Consider the following 6,000-nt stretch of genomic DNA (forward strand, 5'->3'; position numbering starts at 1 on the left):
GAATTCCGTGTGCTCCAGGAATCCTGAATTCCCCGTTGTTAAACACTGGAGCAGGCTCCCGGTGCTGCAGCGATTCCAGCGTTTATTCCAATCAAAGCAAGGCCCAAAGCAGGGCCCAGCCCAGCAGGGCCGTTCCCGTCGGGGATGGAGCAGCGCCGGCGCTGGGGCTGCTCAGCAGCCACGGCCCCGAGGGCCCAGGTGGGGCAGCGCAGACCCAGAGGGTCAGAATCCCCTCTCCATCCTGTTTCTTGTCCCTTGGGATTGGATTCTTTTGGGATCCTTCATTTGCATGAAGGTTTAAGGTGTTTGAGTGGCCCCTGACTGTTCTGTCCTGGCTGGCTCAGTTTTGCCTGGGGGTGCTGCATTTACTGGGGTGCTGTGGCACCTTGCGTGCCGGGTTTCTTATAATGACCCCTTTTACAACATAGTAACCAAACTAACAGTCCATGCTTCACTATGTCTCAACTGTTTCACAACAGTTTCTAAGCTATTTTTAAGTATGGCCTGGGAATCGTGAGCCTCATGTGCCCCGGGAACCGTGAGCTTCGTGTGCCCCAGGAATCCTGGACCTTGTGTGCCCTGGGAATCCTGAATTTCGTGTGCCCTGGGAATCCTGAATTTTGTGTGCCCCTGGAATCCTGAATTTTGTGTGCCCCGGGAATCCTGAATTCTGTGTGCCCCGGGAACTGTGAACTTCGTGTGCCCTGGGAATCCTGAACCACGTGTGCCCCGGGAATCCTGAATTTCATGTACCTTGGGAATCCTGAATTTTTTGTGCCCTGGGAATCTTGAATTTTGTGTGCCCCTGGAATCCTGAATTTTGTGTGCCCCTGGAATCCTGAATTCCGTGTGCCCCAGGAATTGATCTGTTTGTGTGCTCTTGGAATCCTGAATCTCCTGTGCTCTGGGAATCCTGAACTTCCTTTGCTCTGGGAATTCTGAACTTTGCATATCCCAGGAATCCTGACATTCGTGTGCGCCAGGAATCCTGAATTTCATGTGCCCCAGGAATCCTGACCTTCCTTGTGCCTTGGGAATCCTGAACCTCTTTGTGCTTTGGGACTCCTGAGCTTCGCCTCTCCCTGCCCTGCTCAGAGCTGCGCTGCCCCTGTCCCGTCCTCCCTGGTTTCTTCGTTAGTGCTTGTCGCAGACACCTGCCATGAAAAATCCTTCCTTAGGGTTTTTCCTTGTGAGAAGCTGCAGTTTCAGCAACCAAAAGTGAACAATGGTTATCTGCTGCTGTGGAATGCAACAGGCAGAGCCGTGATTGGTCTCCTGTGGGTGTTTGGATTTCCTGACCACTCATGGCAGAGCTGGCTCTTGCTCTGTCTGAGATACAGATCTTGGTTATTCATTCTTTCTATTCTTAGCTTAGCTAGCTTCTGAAGAAACCTTTTCCTTTCTATTTCTTTTTAGTATAGTCTTAATGTAACATATATCATAAAATAATAAATGAAACCTTCTGACCATGGAGTCAACATTCTCATCTCTTCTTCATCCTGAAAACCCTCGTGACCACGGTCACAGTGAACGACCTCCTTTCGCTGGTGACTGAGCTTTGGGAGGAAGTGGAAAGGTTAAGGAGTATCAGGGGAAGTGAGGGGGAAATAGAAAGTGAAAGGGAAAAGTGAAAGGGAAATAGAAAGTGAAAGGGAAATGAAAAGGGAATAGAAAGTGAAAGGGAAAAGCGAAAGGGAAATAGACAGTGAAAGGGAAATGAAAAGGGAATAGAAAGTGAAAGGGAAAAGCAAAAGGGAAATTGAAAGGGAAAAGTGAAAAGGAAATAGAAAGCGAAAAGGAAATAGAAAGCGAAAGGGGAACGTGAAAGGAAAATAGAAAGTGAAAGGGAAAAGTGAAAGGGGAATAGAAAGGGAAAGTGAAAGGGAAATAAATAGAAAGTGAAAGTGAAAAGGGAATAGAAAGTTAAAGGGGAAAAGTGAAAGGCAAAGTGAAAGGGAAATAGAAATTGAAAGGGAAATGAATGGGACATAGAAAGTGAAAGGGAAAAGTGAAAGGGAAATAGAAAGTGAATGGGGAAAAGTGAAAGGGAAATAGAAATTGAAAGGGAAATGAAAGGGAAATAGAAAGTGAAAGGGAAAGTCAAAGGGAAATAGGGGAAAAGTGAAAGGGAAAAGTGAAAGGGAAATTAAAGGGAAATAGAAATTGAAAGGGAAATAGAAAGTGAAAGGGAAGTGAAAGGGAAATAGAAAGTGAAAGGGAAATGAAAGGGAAATAGAAAGGGGAAAAGTGAAAGGGAAATAGAAATTGAAAGGGAAATGAAAGGGAAATAGAAAGGGGAAAAGGGAAATAGAAATTGAAAGGGGAAAAGTGAAAGGGGAATCGACTGTTGGAGCTCAGCCCTGCCACCCTTAAGGGCGGCCCCTGACCCGGGGCTCCCAGGCCATGGAAGGGCACCGGGAGGTGAGGGGGAGTGGGGATGGGTCCCTGTTCAGGGAGGCAATAACAAAAACTCCTCCCCATCCCCGTCAGCCAGCCAGGTACCGCTCCAGAACAGGTACGAGGTCCTGGGTCTAGAGACCCAGCTGGACGATTTCGGGGAAAATTGTCTGCCCTGTGAAAGCCCCAGGTGTGATTGGTCTGCAAGATGGGTCACTGCCACCAGCATCACGAGGAAAAGGAGGGCAGTCGTGGAAGGGCAATCGTGGAAGGGCAGTTGTGGTAGGGTAATGGTAGGGCAATCGTGGAAGGGCAATCGTGGAAGGGCAATCGTGGGAGGGCAATCGTGGGAGGGCAATCGTGGAAGGGCAATCGTGGTAATCGTGGTAATCGTGGTAGGGTAATCGTGGTAGGGTAATGGTAGGGTAATTGTGGTAATCGTAGTAGGGCAATCGTGGTAGGGCAGTCGTGGTAATCGTGGTAGGGCAATCGTGGTAGGGCAATCGTGGTAATCGTGGTAATCGTGGTAATCGTGGTAGGGCAATCGTGGCAATCGTGGTGGGGCTATTGTGGTAGGGCAATCGTGGTAGGGTAATCGTGGTAGGGCAATCGTGGTAGGTGATTCCCTTATGAAGGGAACCGAGGGCCCCACATGTGGACCAGGCCTGATGCCTCCCTGGGGCCTGGGTACAAAATATCACTGAGAGAGTTCCTGGGCTGATTCAGCCCCCTGATTATTGCCCACTGTCGCAGACACCTTCCATGAAAAATCCTTCCTTAGGGTTTTTCCTCGTGAGAAGCTGCAGTTTCAGCAACCAGAAGTGAACAATGGTTATCTGCTGCTGTGGAATGCAACAGGCAGAGCCGTGATTGGTCTCCTGTGGGTGTTTGGATTTCCTGACCACTCATGGCAGAGCTGGCTCTTGCTCTCTGTCTGAGACACAGATCTTGGTTATTCATTCTTTTCTATTCTTAGCTTAGCTAGCTGCTGAAGAAACCTTTTCCTTTCTGTTTCTTTTTAGTATAGTCTTAATACAACATATATCATAAAATAATAAATCAAGCCTTCTGATCACGGAGTCAACATTCTCGTCTCTTCCTCATCCTGAAAACCCTTGTGACCACGGTCACAGGCTGGGCACGGCGTGGCTGGACAGGGCCCAGGCACAAAGGGACCTGGGCGTGCTGGTTGAGCCGGCTGAGCATGTGCCAGCAGCGTGCCCAGGTGGCCAAGAAGGCCAAGGGCTCCCGGCCTGGATCAGGAGTGGTGTGGGCAGCAGGAGCAGGGAGGTCATTGTGCCCCTGTGCTGGCACTCGAGGTGAGGCACACCCTGAGTGCTGAGCCCAGTTCTGGCCCCTCAGGTCAGGAGGGACATTGAGAGGCTTGAGCGTGTCCAGAGGGGGCAGCGAGGCTGGAGAGGGGCTGGGAACACAAACCCTGTGAGGAGCGACCGAGGGAGCTGGGGCTGCTCAGCCTGGAGGAAAGGAGGCTCAGAGCCAAGGGCTCCTGGCCTGGATCAGGAGTGGTGTGGGCAGCAGGAGCAGGGAGGTCATTGTGCCCCTGTGCTGGCACTCAAGGTGAGGCACACCCTGAGTGCTGTGCCCAGTTCTGGCCCCTCAGGTCAGGAGGGACATTGAGAGGCTCGAGCGTGTCCAGAGGGGGCAGCGAGGCTGGAGAGGGGCTGGGAACACAAACCCTGTGAGGAACAACTGAGGGAGCTGGGGCTGCTCAGCCTGGAGGAAAGGAGGCTCAGAGCCAAGGGCTCCCGGCCTGGATCAGGGGTGGTGTGGCCAGCAGGAGCAGGGAGCTCATTGTGCCCCTGTGCTGGCTCTCAAGGTGAGGCACACCCTGAGTGCTGTGCCCAGCTCTGGCCCCTCAGCTCAGGAGGGACATTGAGAGGCTTGAGCGTGTCCAGAGGAGAGCAATGAGGCTGGAGAGGGGCTGGGAACACAAACCCTGTGAGGAGCGACCGAGGGAGCTGGGGCTGCTCAGCCTGGAGGAAAGGAGGCTCAGAGCCAAGGGCTCCCGGCCTGGATCAGGTGTGGCCAGCAGGAGCAGGGAGGTCATTGTGCCCCTGTGCTGGCTCTCAAGGTGAGGCACACCCTGAGTGCTGTGCCCAGTTCTGGCCCCTCAGCTCAGGAGGGACGCTGAGAGGCTTGAGCGTGTCCAGAGGGGGCAGCGAGGCTGGTGAGGGGCTGGGGACACAAACCCTGTGAGGAACAACCGAGGGAGCTGGGGCTGCTCAGCCTGGAGGAAAGGAGGCTCAGAGGTGACCTCATCACGCTCCTCAGAGTCCTGAGGGGTGGCTGTGCTGGGCTGGGGTCGGTCTCTTTCTCCGGGCAAGAACAGACAGAACAAGAGGACACAGTCTCAAGCTGCGCCAAGGGAGATACAGGCTGGAATTGAGGAGGAAGTTTTGCACAGAAAGAGTGGCCAAATACTGGAATCATCTACCCAGGGAGGTGGTGGAGTCACCATCCCTCGATGTGCTTAAAAACAGACCAGACGTGGCACTGGGTGCCATGATCTAGCTGAGGTGTTAGAACATGGGTTGGACTCGAGGATCTTAAAGGGCTCTTCCAACCTAGAAATTCTGTGATTCTGTGACTCTGTGACTGTGATTCTGTGACTCTGTAATTCTGTGATTGTAATTCTGTGACTCTGTGACTCTGTGACTCTGTGACTGTGACTCTGTGATTCTGTGACTGTGACTCTGTGATTCTGTGACTCTGTGACTGTGACTCTGACTGTGACTGTGATTCTGTGACTCTGTGACTGTGATTCTGTGACTGTGACTCTGTGACTCTGTGATTCTGTGATTCTGTGACTCTGATTCTGTGACTGTGACTCTGTGATTCTGTGACTCTGTGACTGTGACTCTGTGACTGTGACTCTGTGATTCTGTGACTCTGTGACTCTGTGATTCTGTGATTCTGTGACTCTGTGACTCTGTGACTGTGACTCTGTGACTGTGATTCTGTGACTGTGACTCTGTGACTCTGTGATTCTGTGACTCTGTGACTCTGTGATTCTGTGACTCTGTGACTCTGTGACTCTGTGACTGTGATTCTGTGACTGTGACTCTGTGACTCTGTGACTCTGTGACTCTGTGACTCTGTGACTCTGTGATTCTGTGATTCTGTGACTCTGTGACTCTGTGACTCTGTGACTGTGACTCTGTGATTCTGTGACTGTGACACTGTGACTCTGTGATTCTGTGACTGACTCTGTGATTCTGTGACTCTGTGACTCTGTGATTCTGTGATTCTGTGACTCTGTGACTCTGTGACTCTGTGACTGTGACTCTGTGATTCTGTGACTGTGACTCTGTGATTCTGTGACTCTGTGACTCTGTGACTGTGACTCTGTGATTCTGTGACTGTGACTCTGTGATTCTGTGACTCTGTGACTCTGTGACTGTGACTCTGACTGTGACTGTGATTCTGTGACTCTGTGACTGTGATTCTGTGACTGTGACTCTGTGACTCTGTGATTCTGTGATTCTGTGACTCTGATTCTGTGACTGTGACTCTGTGATTCTGTGACTCTGTGACTGTGACTCTGTGACTGTGACTCTGTGATTCTGTGACTCTGTGACTCTG

This window comes from Agelaius tricolor, unplaced genomic scaffold (assembly GCF_023055355.1).
Source record: "Agelaius tricolor isolate 1412-34295 unplaced genomic scaffold, bAgeTri1.0.p SCAF_171, whole genome shotgun sequence".
NCBI classification, from domain to species: Eukaryota; Metazoa; Chordata; class Aves; order Passeriformes; family Icteridae; genus Agelaius; species Agelaius tricolor.